Raw genomic sequence first — 18058 nt, forward strand, 5'->3', positions numbered from 1 at the left:
AAAATGCTAAGGAGATATGAGGATTCCTTGGTATGGCAGGCTATTATCGAAGATTCATAGAAGGATTTTCGAAGATTGCAGGACCCATGACCAAGTTACTCAAGAAAAATACCCCATTTGTGTGGACTGATGAGTGTGAAGCCAGCTTCCAAACACTCAAAGATAAGTTAACCACAGCACCGGTGTTAGCAGTTCCGGAACCTGGAAAGGATTACACGGTGTATTGTGATGCTTCCAAGAATGGACTTGGATGTGTTCTTATGCAAGATCGGAAAGTAATAGCTTATGGATCAAGACAGTTGAAACCACATGAACACAACTACCCAGTACATGATCTAGAGTTGGCGGCAGTTGTGTATGCTTTGAAGAGTTGGAGACAATATCTATATGGATCCAAGTGTGAGTTATACACAGATCATAAGAGTTTGAAATATTTCTTCACTCAGAAGGAATTAAACATGAGACAGAAGAGATGGTTAGAGTTGATTAAGGATTATGACCTTACAATCAATTATACACCAGGCAAGGCTAATGTAGTAGCAGATGCCTTAAGCAGAAAGAGTACGGAAAATCAACCTACGGAATGGGAGATTCCAAAAGAACTTCGGAAAGAGCTAGAGGAAGCCCAAATTCTATTTATTCAAGGTGATGCTAAGGGAAGTATAGCAACTATAAGGATGATGGATGAGATGTATTCAGACTTGAAATATGAGATTATCCGAAAACAAGCGGATGATTTGTTCATCCAAGAAGAAATCAAAAGGATTGGAGAAGGTAGACCATCGGAATTCAATCTGGGGGAGTTTGATTCATTGTATTTTCAGAAAAGAATATGTGTACCGGATGATCCAGAAGTGAAGTCAATCATATTAAAGGAAGCACATGAAACCCCTTATTCAATACATCCAGGAAGTACTAAAATGTATATGGATTTGAAGGAGATGTTCTGGTGGAACAACATGAAAAGAGAGATAGCTCAATATGTCTCTGAATGCCATACATGTCAGCGAGTGAAGGCAGAACATCAAAGTCCTGCTGGATTACTCAAACCACTAGAGATACCAGAATGGAAATGGGATGAAATCGGAATGGATTTTGTTACTGGTCTACCAATGACTAGTAAAAGGAAGGATATGATATGGGTAATAGTGGATAGACTTACCAAGAGTGCTCATTTCATAGCCGTAAATCAAAAGGATACTGCGGAGAAGCTTGTGGATATATATGTTAAGGAAATAGTTAGCAAGCATGGAGTACCAAAGAAGATAGTCTCAGATAGAGGTTCAATTTTCACATCAACATTTTGGAAACAACTCCAAGAAGCTTTGGGATCCAAGTTGGATTTCAGTACAGCATATCATCCAAAAACCGGAGGACAAACCGAAAGAACCAATCTTATACTTGAAGACATGCTTAGAGCTTGTGATCTAAACTTTGGAGGCTCATGGGAGGACCATTTACCATTGGCGGAATTCTCATATAACAATAGTTATCAGAGTAGCATCCAGATGGCACCGTACGAAGCATTGTACGGAAGGAAGTGTAGATCCCCAATTTGTTGGTTTGAAACCAGAGAGAACAAGGAGTTTACACCGGACTACATCAAGGAGAGACAAGGAGTCATCGAGGTGATCCGGGATAGACTCAAAATAGCTCAAAGTCGTCAAAAGAGTTATGCCGACCAAAGAAGAAGAGTTTGGGAACCAAAAATAGGAGACATGGTATATTTGAAGGTTAGCCCAATGAAAGGACTCAAGAGGTTCAGAGTAAAAGGAAAGTTAAGTCCTCGATACATAGGACCATTCAAAATACTCAGTCAGAATCGAGGAACAACTTTTGAGTTGGAATTACCAGAGCAATTGAGTCTGGTTCACAATGTGTTTCATGTATCGCAACTAAGAAAGTGTTTGAAGGCACCGGATGATCCCATCACACATGAAGAAATAGAATTACAATCTGATCTAACTTATGTGGAGAGACCTGAAAAGATCTTGGAGGTACAATGGAAGAAGTTAAGGAACAGAGCAATCAAATACTGCAAAGTTCAATGGCAACATCATCCTGAAAGGGAAGCAACTTGGGAGACGGAAGAAGAACTCAGGAAGTCTTACCCCGAGCTATTCAGGTACCAATCTTAACTTTGGGACGAAGTTTCTGTTAAGGGGGAGAGGCTGTAATAACCCAGAACATAGGAACAACGAAGGGTAGATTTAGAAATGGGATGTGCATTTCATCGCAAAACGGGGGAAATTTTCGCGCCTTATTGCAACTAAACCTAAGAGGGATCGAGGTACTCTCTCATTTCGCAATTAGGGTTAGGCAAGGTGAGTTAGGGAAATTTCGACATGATCTCTTTTGTATTTTGTTGATTTGGGAATTGAATTCATTTGACAAGTTATAATCCATTGATAACATCAAACAATAAGTATAAATGAATATAGAAATTGAATTCACAATTCAAATACAAATTATGAATTCAAATAACTTTGAATTTCAAAGTGAATAATAAATACAACATTTATTCCAGAATATAAATATTACACAAATCAAAAGCTCATAAGTAAAATTTGAGCTTTATTGATAAACAACACAGATTACATTGTCTTTACAATATTCTTGATACAAGAATTGATAAACAGAAATGAAAAAGGAAGATTACAATATTGTCCTAAACTAAAACCTAGACTAAATGACTTGAAGAATATCTTCATGGTCATATTCATCTTCAAAACCTGCAAAATAAAACAGCAAGTAATAGCCAGAGAGTCAAGTGTTAAAAAGAAATTAAGTTTGGACAGAACCAGCTGTCCTGCACACTTGTGCTTGTCCAAAGCCCTGGACAGCACAAGATAAGAGCAAGCAGACCAAACCTGAGCACCACCAGAGGGCTCAAGTTTCAGCATTTGAGAGCACACAACTCATGTGTGCTGGGCAAGCCACAGCAAGGCAATGCACAAGCTTAGTCACCAAAGCAAGCCAGGCTTGTGTGTCATGGCAAGAACAGAAGTAGAGTTCATATAAAAGGGGCACAAACCCTAGAAACAGCAACCAGTCGACAGATAAGGATTCACAAGGTAAGGTGAAGGTAGCACAACACAGTTCATCCAGTTCTTGCTCAAGAACAGAACCAACTCACACAACCACTCAGCCACCAGAAATCATGGTGACCTAAGAAGATCAACCAAGACTGGAGGTGAAGGGCTGTGACACAAACCACAAGTCTGCATCAACACAATATTTCACTCTAGGAGCTGGAACAAGGTATACCTAGTTCCTGGAGAAGATCCAATGGATCCAATCCATAAATCATGCATGACATAGTCATGGGGTTGAGCAGATGCTCAAAAGGGTAAATCATCACTTGGTTTTCACCAAGGAATACTGCCAGTCTAGAAGCCACTAAAACAGAAATCATCCAGATACAGATCTTGTGCACATAAGCTAGAAATCATGCACAGATGCACACACTTGCAAGATCTCATGCACAGACAAGCACCAGTAGATGTATTGTAAGGATTAGCAGCTAACAGAGACTACACAGAAAATCCTAAACATATAACCATCAGTAAAACCCTAGATTTCTTCACAGGCAAGCATATTGGCATTCATATTGATTATGATCCCCAAATATGCAAGCAAAGATGAGTAGCCAACAAGATCTAGCCAACCATGTGAGCAACCAGTCAGTAGCAAGGCTACTGAGGTCACATCACACTTAGCACCATTCAAAGCAAAATACAAAGCATCATTATCCATAGATGGATTCGGATTTCATTTGCTTGTCAATTATTCATGAAAAGCAAATTCATACACAACAAGTCAAGTAATCATCACTGCATAAGCAGTTCATCATAAATTAATTTATTCAAGCAAGAATAGATAACAGATTCATACCATATATTGACAGTAGCACACTGTGAGGCACACTAGCACTTGTCACTGCATCATAGCTCCTGGATCAAGTCCAGTAAGCTAGTGAGAGCAGGAGCACACATACACAGAGGCAATAGCATGCTTGAGCATCAGCATCAGTAAGCAAATAGTTCACTTAGCCACAGAATTAATCAGCAACCAAGCACTGGCATTTAATTGATGAAATGGATCAATTGAATCAAGTCAAGCCACACAGATAGGCTAGCCAACAAGAAATGGTTGATCCAATGGATCATTGGATTATACAGGAGGCACAGAAGCACCTCACAGGCATCACTGGCATTCACAAGTGTCACGGATGCATAGCAGTACACCTAGACAAGCAAGTATAATATGCCAGTAAGCAAAAAAAGCTCATAAGCAAGTACAGCATAGCATAGCAAGCTCATAAGCAAGTACAACATGTCATAGCAAGATCATAGCATGCTAGGAGCAGTAAGCAAGCAACACATGGCATGCACAGCAAGCAAAGCAACACTGGCCAGTACCAAAGAATGGTGAATTGGCCAGAACTTGCAGAGAAGGGAAGCACATGTAGCTTAGGTAGCAGTAGCAAGGCTCTGCATGATCACAGGATCATCAGAGGGCCGTAGAGCAAGAGGAGAAGAAGCATAGAAGCTTGGGAGGCGCACAGGCATGGAGAGGAGAAGGAGAAGGAGCGGAGCAACTTACACGCGCCTGGTGGCAGAGGCTATGGCATGGCGAGGCAGTGCTCGCGCGGCCATAGCAGCTGCAAAGCCAGGGAAGTCGCCGGCGTTACGCCGACGAACACCACCACAGCAGCACGGCACGGAGACGACGACACAGGTACTGCGAGCAGCACCCGCGCTAGGTCGATCTCGGAGGCGCACACGTCGACGGCGAGGACGAGAGCTCGTCAGAGATCACCCAATCGCCTGAGGCGATTCTCCACGAGATCCAGAGAGGAGGCGATTCGCCAGGAGAGGAAGCAATCGGAGAAACCACGCGGACAGATCGATAGATCGTCTCGCGGTGGTCCATATCAGGTAGGTGACGAGGTCAGGGAAGCAAGGAGCGGCCGGAGCACGGCGGCGGCGACGCCATCGCCTCGCGTATCGCCAGAGGTTAGGGTTAGGGCGAACGAGTGAGAGAGACGAGTGAGTGAGTGAGGTGGGCCGCTTCGGTGCCACCGACCCGTTATGGGGCACGCCTTAGTGGGCTGTCCCATGGACTTTAGTTAGTGGTCTGGCCCAATAGGGGCCAGGGGGTATTCTGGTCTTTTCACAATTTAGGAAAAAGCCAGAATTTCACCAATTTTTAGTAAATAAAATACAACTCTAAAAATCCATTAAAAATTGGATTTGTGAATGAAAAATTATTCTTAACAGGAATAAAATATGAAATAGAATTTAAGAAACAAATTCAAATTTATGAATTGGGTGAATTTAAGATAAAAATTGGAATTTCAAACTATTATTTCCTTGTATTTAAAAATCAAGGAAAAATCTCAAATAAGTTCAAATACTTATTTTCAAACATTTCAAAATGAAATTCTATTATTCCAAGTCATTTCTATTCAAGAAAGAGGAAAATATCCTATTCCTTCTTATTCCAAAAATATAGAGGCAACTCTATTATTTCAAAAACATTTTTGGAATGAATAATGAATCACCAAGGTAAAGTAGTTTTACTTTGAATCATTTTACTTTATGAGAATTAAAGTGGTTTACACATTAAAGCAATTACAAATTACTGCCAAAGGCATAAATCTTAACCCAGCCCTAAATTGTAATAAGTAAAGGGATTCCACATCAAATAATACATTCATGACTGCATTATTTGGATTTTATAACATTGTCCTTACCGGACAATGATGCTTCTTTACAGAACCCGAGGTCCAGGTTCCATCCACTGCATTGAACTGCACTATCTCGCAGTCCACAGGCAAGTTCACCCTTGCTCATATCGACTTGAGTATTTCCTATCAATTTACTGCAAAGCTATATACTTACCATTCCTGCATGGAAAATGAAATGTTACTTTTCCAATTATGAATATGACTATGTGGCTGGCAATGGAACCATGGTATGTGTTGATATGGTGGAGGTTCCATTGCATGGGTTATATTAACCTAGGAGTAATTACCAATGCCGTCCAGTGATTCTAGCGCCGTACATACCGCGTTAACCATGAGATCTATAATGGCTCTAGGGAAGCCAGCCGTATCTTTTCCCTCCTGCACGCCAACGGACTGGTAGAACTGCGGGGTGTTGGAGGCACTGCCGTAGGTTGGGATATCCTTTTAAATCCCCACCCGTGTGTGATGATGGGCTCTACGGTCTATGATGGATTGTCCAAAGTACACCGTGAGTAAAGCCGTATTATCGGAAGATGTCTACTGGGGGTGTGCGGTTGGACAAAAGGGTGGGTTTGCAGGGTCGCGGAGAAGGCGGTGTGGGCTTGGATTTTCATACCTGGCCTCATACCAAAGGAAGTGTGAACGGGGGCAAGTCCCTGCGGATGGCAAAAAGGGTGGGATCTCTTGTGGGAAAAGTAACGCACATCTGCAGAGTGTATCAAATTGTGGCTGTCACTCCTTGTTCCGGGAAGGGAACTGCGAACGCGGCAGGAAAGGAACTCCATGAAGTTCTGGTCAACCTGTGAAGATTGACGGGCATAGTTTTCATAATAAAAGCAACCTTTTGAAGAAATGATTTCAAAACATGCATTGACCTGCGATTTCCTAATCAATGGTCGTAGCTAGTGCATCAAACACCTTTTACTCTTTTGAACTTGCTGAGTACCTCTGTACTCACTTTCTTCCGACACCCTTGCTAGACTGTGATTCGGAAGTGGAGGCTATCACCGATGGAGCACCGGAAGGAAGCTACGAGCTGGTCTACGAGGAACCTGATCTTACCGGAGGAGTTGAAGGAGTAGACTATGGGATAGTCTACGGACCCGATGACACGGAGGTGGAGGAGTAGTGATATACCCTAGCATCATAGAGCTGAGCAACGTAGAACTTACCTAAATAAGTTGTTGAGCTCTCTTTCATATATGGTTGTGAGTTGTAATCGTACTTAAGTAGTATCTTAGGGTGTTCTCATAGGACCTGTGAGAATGCCAACTTGTTAAGACAATGTTTGTAATAATATTTGGAGTGTTATGACCTGCAATGTTTTTGTTGTACCACTCTGAGGGATATGGCAATTTGTGAAGAAGTCCCTTCACAAAGATCATATCAACGACTTGTATACTACAACATGCAGTGGTATGCTGGGTCACCGCAAGACTGAAGAAGTCTTTGCTGAAATGAAAACGTCAGTTGTATGTAAGTGAGATATATGCCAACTCCTGCTTTTGAAGATTGCCCATTTTCTCTTTTCTTCCAGGCTGCATCAACAAAATAATTTGGACCAGAGTATGATAGCTCTACTGGGGTTATAGGGGTTTTTTCAGGAAGTGTTGGATTTTTATGTATATGCAAGCTATTGAGCAACGCATTTGTTCTTATGATCACTTGATTGGGTTGTCCATTCAAATTGTTGAAGAACTTTTCATTTCTCATCTTCCAAAGACACCAAAGAAAAGTAAAAATATTTGGAATGTTGATATGAGGATGATCCAAAGCTAGGTGTTGAAGCACAGTAGTATGAATATTTTGAGAATTTTGGGCGATTAAATCCATTCTAAGGTACCAGGGTGAATGAAACCAAGCAGCTCTAGCAAAAGTGCAAGTGAAGAATAAATGGATATCATTTTCTTGTAGTCCACACCTGCATCAAATATTTGAAATATGTCTGGAGTACCTTGAGGCTCTTTCTCCTGTGGGGATGACACGTTGATGGCGTGTAACTCACACGTTCGTTGGGAACCCCAAGAGGAAGGTATGATGTCGTATAGCAGCAGGTTTTCCCTCAGTAAGAAACCAAGGTTTATCGAACCAGTAGGAGCCAAGAAGCACGTTGAAGGTTGATGGCGGCGGGATGTAGTGCGGCGCAACACCAGAGATTCCGGCGCCAACGTGGAACCTGCACAACACAACCAAAGTACTTTGCCCCAACGAAACAGTGAGGTTGTCAATCTCACCGGCTTGCTGTAACAAAGGGTTAACCGTATTGTGTGGAAGATGATTGTTTGCGTAAAAACAAGAGAACAAGTATTGCAGTAGATTGTATTTCAGTAAAGAGAATTGGACCGGGGTCCACAGTTCACTAGAGGTGTCTCTCCCATAAGACGAACAGCATGTTGGGTGAACAAATTACAGTTGGGCAATTGACAAATAAAGAGAGCATGACCATGCACATACATATCATGATGATTATAGTGAGATTTAATTGGGCATTACGACAAAGTACATAGACCGCCATCCAACTGCATCTATGCCTAAAAAGTCCACCTTCAGGTTATCATCCGAACCCCTTCCAGTATTAAGTTGCAAAGCAACAGACAATTGCATTAAGTATGGTGCGTAATGTAATCAACAACTACATCCTTAGACATAGCATCAATGTTTTATCCCTAGTGGCAACAGCACAACACAACCTTAGAACTTTCTCGTCACTCGTCCTGTGTCAATGCAGGCATGAACCCACTATCGAGCATAAGTACTCCCTCTTGGAGTTACAAGCATCTACTTGGCCAGAGCATCTACTAGTAACGGAAAGCATGCAAGATCATAAACAACACGTAGATATAACTTTGATAATCAACATAACAAGTATTCTCTATTCATCGGATCCCAACAAACGCAACATATAGAATTACAGATAGATGATCTTGATCATGTTAGGCAGCTCACAAGATCCAACAATGATAGCACAATGGGGAGAAGACAACCATCTAGCTACTGCTATGGACCCATAGTCCAGGGGTAGACTACTCACTCATCACTCCGGAGGCGACCATGGCGGTGTAGAGTCCTCCGGGAGATGATTCCCCTCTCCCAAGCAGGTGCGGGAGGCGATCTCCTGGATCCCCCGAGATGGGATCGGCGGCGGCGGCGTCTCAGTATGTTTTCTCGTATCGTGGCTCTCGGTACTGGGGGTTTCGTCACGGAGGCTTTAAGTAGGCGGAAGGGCAGGTCAAGAGGCGGCACGGGGGGCCCACACCATAGGCCGGCGCGGCCAGGGGTGGGGCCGCGCCGCCCTAGGGTTTGGCCACCCCGTGGCCCCTCTTCGTCTCTCCTTCGGACTTCTGGAAGCTTCGTGGCACAATAGGCTCCCGGGCTTTGATTTCGTCCAATTCCGAGAATATTTCGTTACTAGGATTTCTGAAACCAAAAGCTGCAGTAAAACAAAGAATCGGCACTTCGGCATCTTGTTAATAGGTTAGTTCCGAGAAAATGCACGAATATGACATAAAGTGTGCATAAAACATGTAGATAACATCAATAATGTGGCATGGAACATAAGAAATTATCGATACGTCGGAGACGTATCAGCATCCCCAAGCTTAGTTCTGCTCGTCGCGAGCGAGGTAAAACGATAAATACGTATAATTTACGGAGTGACATGCCATCATAATCTTGATCATACTATTTGTAAAGCATATGTAGTGAATGCAGCGATCAAAACAATATATATGACATGAGTAAACAAGTGAATCATAAAGCAAAGACTTTTCATGAATAGCACTTCAAGACAAGCATCAATAAGTCTTGCATAAGAGTTAACTCATAAAGCAATAATTCAAAGTAAAAGCATTGAAGCAACACAAAAGAAGATTAAGTTTCAGCGGTTGCTTTCAACTTGTAACATGTATATCTCATGGATATTGTCAACATAGAGTAATATAATAAGTGCAATAAGCAAATATGTAGGAATCAATGCATAGTTCACACAAGTGTTTGCTTCTTGAGATGGAGAGAAATAGGTGAACTGACTCAACATTGAAAGTAAAAGAATGGTCCTCATAGAGGAAAAGCATCGATTGCTATATTTGTGCTAGAGCTTTGATTTTGAAAACATGAAACAATTTTGTCAACGGTAGTAATAAAGCATATGCATCATGTAAATTATATCTTATAAGTTGCAAGCCTCATGCATAGTGTACCAATAGTGCCCGCACCTTGTCCTAATTAGCTTGGACTACCGGATCATCACAATGCACTGTTTTTACCAAGTGTCACAAAGGGGTACCTCTATGCCGCCTGTACAAAGGTCTAAGGAGAAAGCTCGCATTGGATTTCTCGCTATTGATTATTCTTCAACTTAGACATCCATACCGGGACAACATAGACAACAGATAATGGACTCCTCTTTTATGCATAAGCATGTAACAACAATTAATAATTTTCTCATTTGAGATTGAGGATATGTGTCCAAAACTGAAACTTCCACCATGGATCATGGCTTTAGTTAGCGGCCCAATGTTCTTCTCTAACATATGCATGCTTAACCATAAGGTGGTAGATCTCTCTTACTTCAGACAAGACGGACATGCATAGCAACTCACATGAAATTCAACAATGAATAGTTGATGGCGTCCCCAGTGAACATGGTTATCGCACAACAAGCAACTTAATAAGAGATAAAGTGCATAATTACATATTCAATACCACAATAGTTTTTAAGCTATTTATCCCATGAGCTATATATTGCAAGGGTGAAGAATGGAATTTTAAAGGTAGCACTCAAGCAATTTACTTTGGAATGGCGAAAAATACCATGTAGTAGGTAGGTATGGTGGACACAAATGGCATAGTGGTTGGCTCAAGTATTTTGGATGCATGAGAAGTATTCCCTCTCGATACAAGGTTTAGGCTAGCAAGGTTTATTTGAAACAAACACAAGGATGAACCGGTGCAGCAAAACTCACATAAAAGACATATTGTAAACATTATAAGAATCTACGTCATCTTCCTTGTTGTTCAAACTCAATACTAGAAATTATCTAGACCTTAGAGAAACCAAATATGCAAACCAGATTTTAGCATGCTCTATGTATTTCTTCATTAATGGGTGTAAAGCATATGATGCAAGAGCTTAATCATGAGCACAACAATTGCCAAGTATCACATTACCCAAGACATTTATAGCAATTACTACATGTATCATTTTCCAATTCCAACCATATAACAATTTAACGAAGGAGAAACTTCGCCATGAATACTATGAGTAGAAACCAAGGACATACTTGTCCATATGCTACAGCGGAGCGTGTCTCTCTCCCATAAAGTGAATGCTAGGATCCATTTTATTCAAACAAAACAAAAAACAAAAACAAACCGACGCTCCAAGAAAAAGCACATAAGATGTGATGGAATAAAAATATAGTTTCAGGGGAGGAACCTGATAATGTTGTCGATGAAGAAGGGGATGCCTTGGGCATCCCCAAGCTTAGACGCTTGAGCCTTCTTGATATATGCAGGGGTGAACCACCGGGGCATCCCCAAGCTTAGAGCTTTCACTCTCCTTGATCATGTTGCATCATACTCCTCTCTTGATCCTTGAAAACTTCCTCCACACCAAACTCGAAACAACTCATTAGAGGGTTAGTGCACAATATAAATTGACATATTCAGAGGTGACACAATCATTCTTAACACTTCTGGACATTGCATAATGCTACTGGACATTAGTGGATCAAAGAAATTCATCCAACATAGCAAAAGAGGCAATGCGAAATAAAAGGCAGAATCTGTCAAAACAGAACAGTTCGTATTGACGAATTTTAAAATGGCACCAGACTTGCTCAAATGAAAATGCTCAAATTGAATGAAAGTTGCGTACATATCTGAGGATCACTCACGTAAATTGGCATAATTTTCTGAGTTACCTACAGAGAGGTGGACCCAGATTCGTGACAGCAAAGAAATCTGGAACTGCGCAGTAATCCAAATCTAGTACTTACTTTTCTATCAACGGCTTAACTTGGCACAACAAAACACAAAACTAAGATAAGGAGAGGTTGCTACAGTAGTAAACAACTTCCAAGACACAAAATAAAAACAAAGTACTGTAGGTAAAAACATGGGTTGTCTCCCATAAGCGCTTTTCTTTAACGCCTTTCAGCTAGGCGCAGAAAGTGTGTATCAAGTATTATCAAGAGACGAAGTGTTGTTATCATGAGCTCCCCCATCCATAGTGGTACTAAGGGCTTTGTCAATTTTAGGCCTATAATAATACTTCTTTGGTCTAGGCACTTTAGAGACATACATAAACTTTTGCTCCTTACCCACATAAGCTTTCTCCTTATATTTAAGAGAAGAAAATGTTGAACCCAAGGTTCCCATAGCCTTTTCAAGTTCATCAATCCTATTAATTTGATCATCATGGACAACACAAGTTCCTAGAGCACTAATTCTTTCATCAATTCCTACTAAGGATTTATCAAGTTCATCAGTTTTATCAAGTAACACTTCCACTTTAGCTTCAATACTTGGAAAATTTTTCTCTATGGTTTCCAATTTTTTCATAACATCTTCAAGAGAGATTTCAGTTTTAACTTTATCAACAGGGGGTATTCCAAATAGACTCTCAATAATGCAGCTAGCTTCTAATGCAGGGGTACTTAAGAAGTTACCTCCTACGAGACAATCAAGAACATGCCTATTCCAGCTAGAGATACCAACATAAAAATTCCTGAGTAAAATAGTGGCGGAGTGTTTCTTAGTGCACCTATTATGGGCATTAATAATTCTATACCAAGCATCTCTTAAACATTCTCCCCCTTGTTGCTTAAACGAACGAACTTCAACTTCAGGATTACTCATTTTAGTAGTAATAAATAAAGTAAATGCAAGTAAACTAATTTTTTTGTGTTTTTGATATAGCAAACAAGATAGCAAATAAAGTAAAACTAGCAACTAATTTTTTTGTATTTTGATTTAGTGCAGCAAACAAAGTAGTAAATAAAATAAAGCAAGACAAAAACAAAGTAAAGAGATTGAGAAGTGGAGACTCCCCTTGCAGCGTGTCTTGATCTCCCCGGCAACGGCGCCAGAAAAACTGCTTGATGGCGTGTAACTCACACGTTCGTTGGGAACCCCAAGAGGAAGGTATGATGTCGTATAGCAGCAGGTTTTCCCTCAGTAAGAAACCAAGGTTTATCGAACCAGTAGGAGCCAAGAAGCACGTTGAAGGTTGATGGCGGCGGGATGTAGTGCGGCGCAACACCAGAGATTCCGGCGCCAACGTGGAACCTGCACAACACAACCAAAGTACTTTGCCCCAACGAAACAGTGAGGTTGTCAATCTCACCGGCTTGCTGTAACAAAGGGTTAACCGTATTGTGTGGAAGATGATTGTTTGCAGAAAACAGTAGAACAAGTATTGCAGTAGATTGTATTTCAGTAAAGAGAATTGGACCGGGGTCCACAGTTCACTAGAGGTGTCTCTCCCATAAGACGAACAGCATGTTGGGTGAACAAATTACAGTTGGGCAATTGACAAATAAAGAGAGCATGACCATGCACATACATATCATGATGATTATAGTGAGATTTAATTGGGCATTACGACAAAGTACATAGACCGCCATCCAACTGCATCTATGCCTAAAAAGTCCACCTTCAGGTTATCATCCGAACCCCTTCCAGTATTAAGTTGCAAAGCAACAGACAATTGCATTAAGTATGGTGCGTAATGTAATCAACAACTACATCCTTAGACATAGCATCAATGTTTTATCCCTAGTGGCAACATCACAACACAACCTTAGAACTTTCATCCTTGTCCCGGTGTCAATGCAGGCATGAACCCACTATCGAGCATAAGTACTCCCTCTTGGAGTTACAAGCATCTACTTGGCCAGAGCATCTACTAGTAACGGAAAGCATGCAAGATCATAAACAACACGTAGATATAACTTTGATAATCAACATAACAAGTATTCTCTATTCATCGGATCCCAACAAACGCAACATATAGAATTACAGATAGATGATCTTGATCATGTTAGGCAGCTCACAAGATCCAACAATGATAGCACAATGGGGAGAAGACAACCATCTAGCTACTGCTATGGACCCATAGTCCAGGGGTAGACTACTCACTCATCACTCCGGAGGCGACCATGGCGGTGTAGAGTCCTCCGGGAGATGATTCCCCTCTCCGGCAGGGTGCCGGAGGCGATCTCCTGGATCCCCCGAGATGGGATCGGCGGCGGCGGCGTCTCAGTATGTTTTCTCGTATCGTGGCTCTCGGTACTGGGGGTTTCATCACGGAGGCTTTAAGTAGGCGGAAGGGCAGGTCAAGAGGCGGCACGGGGGGCCCACACCATAGGCCGGCGCGGCCAGGGGTGGGGCCGCGCCGCCCTAGGGTTTGGCCACCCCGTGGCCCCTCTTCGTCTCTCCTTCGGACTTCTGGAAGCTTCGTGGAAAAATAGGCTCCTGGGCTTTGATTTCGTCCAATTCCGAGAATATTTCGTTACTAGGATTTCTGAAACCAAAAACAGCAGAAAACAGCAACTGGCACTTCGGCATCTTGTTAATAGGTTAGTTCCAGAAAATGCACGAATATGACATAAAGTGTGCATAAAACATGTAGATAACATCAATAATGTGGCATGGAACATAAGAAATTATCGATACGTCGGAGACGTATCACACGTCTTATTATTCTCCACGCAAATGTCTTGATTCTTGGTAGCAGCTCTTTGTTGTCCCAGATTTTGTGCAGAAGGTTAAGCACTCTATCATCAGGTGGAATTGGTTTAGGAGAACCTGCATCAAAAAGAGCCTGGAGACAAGTTTTGTAAGCAGATTTTGTACTATATTTTCCATTTGGGGTTAGTTTCCAACAAAGAATATCAGGCTCATCATAGGTAATAATCTTACCAGCTTTGATAGCTTCAGCTGTGTTTCTCTGAAAAAGAGTATCTATCAAACCAACATTCCATTGCTTTGTATGAGGTATCCATAAATCCTTGACCATAGCAGGATAAGCAAAATGGGGTTGTTGGATAATTAGATCATCGTAAATAGTTTCCCAAGAGCTACACCAAGGAGTGCTCCAAACAGAAATGTTTCCTTGAGATATTTGGTAAAAAGAATTCTGCTGCAAAAGATGGAGAGTTTTCATTACAGAGGTTCAGTAAGCAGATTTTGGTAAATTTGATTTAGCCCTCCAAAGAGCAGTATCAGTGAAATACTTTGATTTGAGAATTAGATGAATTTGACTCTGAGAATTTTCTGCTATTCTCCAGATAAATGTGAGAATAAGAGCATGGTTTACTGCAGAGAGGTTTCTGATGCCTAAGCCTCCCTCTTTTGTTGGGACACAAATGTTTTTCCAGGCTGCTAGGCACAAAGGCTTATGAGCAGGGTCATTATTTACACCTGTCCACCAGAAATTCCTTATAATGGCAGTAATTTTTGCATGAAATTTCTTAGAGAAGATGATATTAGACATGTAGTAGACAGGAATGGAAGAAAAAACAGATTTAATCAGTTATAGCCTGGCAGCATGAGATAGACATTTTGCTTTGTATGTTGATAACTTTGATTTAAATTTTGCTAGAACGAAATTGTACGCCTCAGATCTGTTTTTTGCCAGCAAAATCAGAGGGTGACCAAGGTGGATAAAGTTTTCATTAATATCAGGGACAGGGAAAATGGCTTTCAGCTGCATTTGGGTATTGTTGTCTACAGATTTGCTGAAGATAATTCCAGATTTGCCCCAATTTGGAGTTTGACCTGAGTGTTGACAAAAGTTTTGTAGAATATGTTTGATAGCAGTACCTTCTTGATGTGTTGCATTTCCACATATCAGAAGGTCATCAGCAAACAGAAGGGAGTGAATGGGAGGGCAGTTTGGTCCAAGGGTAATGCCATTTAAATTTGCTTGAGATAGGGCTTGTTGAAGTCGAATAGATAATTCATTTATTGCAAGCACAAACAGGTAAGGAGAAATGGGACAACCCTGTCTGACTCCTCTAGAGCTGGTAAAATTTTCATAAGATTGACCATTAATAATAACCGAGAAAGAAGGAGTCGAAATGCAAGCATGTATGAGATTGATGGAATGATCATGCAGCCCTTTACGAGCAAGAGCCAAGAGGATGAAATTCCACTCCATCCTATCAAAAGCCTTAGCTAGATCAATTTTCAAGATGAAAGCATTTTGTTTCCAGGAAGAGAGTTGGAAAGAGTGGGTAATTTCCTGGGCAATGATAATGTTATCACTGATTCTTCTTCCTTCAATGAAAGCTTGTTGTGAGGGATGTATATGGTCTGGAAGATGTTGTTTAAGCCTATTTGCCAGACATTTCGTGATAATTTTATAAATAATATTGCAAAGGCTGATAGGTCTGTAGTCAGCAAGAACCTAGGATATGAGCTTTTTCGGAATTAGGGCAATATGAGTTTTATTTGATTGAGGAGGCAAAATACCAGTGTGGAAGAAGTTGTTAATAATAGCATGAACATTATCTCCTATCCAATCCCAGGTGGCTAAATAAAATTCTACATTAAACCCATCAGGTCGAGGAGAAGCATTTCTTTTCATACCTTTGAGTGTTTCCCAAATTTCCTCTTTTGTTGGAATTGAATGAGTGAAATCATTGTTTTGGAGAGGAGAAGTGGGAATTCTTGGAGTAACATGTTGTGTGGACTGTGAAGCGAAGATGGATCTAAAATAGAGAACAAAAGTATTTGCAATTTGATCAGGCATAAAGTGGGTTACATTTTGTTCATCTCTAATTGACATAATATAATTTCTTCTTTTCCTTCTTGCTACTGCTCTGTGGAAAAAAGCATTGTTTCTGTCACCGTCTTTAGCCTAGCTTTTCTTTGCTCTCTGCATATAGAAGTCATTCAACTTAGTAGTAGTTTGTTCATATCTTGTGACCAAGTTTTGTTCCTTTGAAAAATCTTGTTGATTAGTAGGAGTACTCTGTAAATTTAAAATCTCTTTTTCTAGATCCTTCAACTCCTCTTGAAGAGGCTTTTTCTTTTTGCACCAAATTTTCAGAGAGGATCTTCTTTCACATGTACATGACATGTTTCGATGTTGGGTCAGTAGCTTCTTAAAATTTTAGGTATATTCTCTCACATATTGTAACTTGTCCAAGTCATAAGTATCACTAACTTGTTCAAGTCATTGCGAAGATGCTTTCTTTTAGACTTGGGCATTTTATGAATGATCTCGTCTCCAAAGCTCAAAGTGTTTTTATTAAGAAGAGAAGCATACATGACAACTTTTCGTACGTGAAGAACCTTTCTACGAGACTTCACAAAAGAAAGATTTCCGCACTTCTCTTCAAGCTTGATATTCGCAAGGCCTTTGACTCGGTGCGTTGGAACTACATCGCCGATCTTCTTCAAAAGCATGGTTTCCTAAGTATATTTCAAAATTGTATTGGTGCACTTCTCGTCACCTCTTCGTCCCGGGTGCTCCTCAACGGGGTGGCCGAACACCCGATCAAGCAAGGACGTGGATTGCGCCAAGGAGACCCCCTTTCGCCTCTATTATTTGTTCTTGTCATCGACCCGCTCACAAAAATTCTTGAGTTGGCTAACACGCATGGCCTACTCTACTGCGCAGGATTCGAAGGCGAAGGCGTGGCACCATCTTTAGGACGTCTCTTTATGCGGATGATGCGACTATGTTTGTGGGCCCCATTAAACAAGATATACACAACCTTGCTTCCATCCTCAAGGGGGTCGGAGAAGTCACCGGCCTTTGCACAAGATTCAAAAAAAGCTTGGTCGTGCTAATTAGGTGTGGGCAAATTGACCTTGATGACGTCCTTGATGGTATCCCCGTGGAAAGAGCCACTTTCCCCATCAAGTATCTTGGTTTCCCTCTTGCGGTAGGGAGTCTTAGGTGTGCAGACTTTCAACACCTCGAGGACAAGGTGGCGGGGAAGATCCCAACATGGAATGGGAAATACGCCACAGTGGTGGGCTGCACCGCTCTTGTCAAGTCCATCCTTGCCTCACAATCCATCTACCACTTGACTTCCCTCGTGGTTCCTCCGAGCGTATTGCATAGCATGAAGAAGATTGAGCGGGCTTTCTTATGGGCGACCACTGACAAGGTGTTTGGTGGCCAATGCAAGGTCAACTGGGACATCGTTTGTAGGCCCAAGAATCTTGGGGGGGGGGGGGGGGGGGGCTCGGGGTGCTTAATACCGCCTTTTTCGCTAGAGCTCTTCGCTTGCGTTGGCCTTGGCAAGAATGGAAGGATCTTGAGAAGATTTAGGCGAGTTTGGGCAA

The sequence above is a fragment of the Lolium perenne genome, chromosome 4 (genome assembly GCF_019359855.2).
Source record: "Lolium perenne isolate Kyuss_39 chromosome 4, Kyuss_2.0, whole genome shotgun sequence".
Lineage (NCBI taxonomy): Eukaryota > Viridiplantae > Streptophyta > Magnoliopsida > Poales > Poaceae > Lolium > Lolium perenne.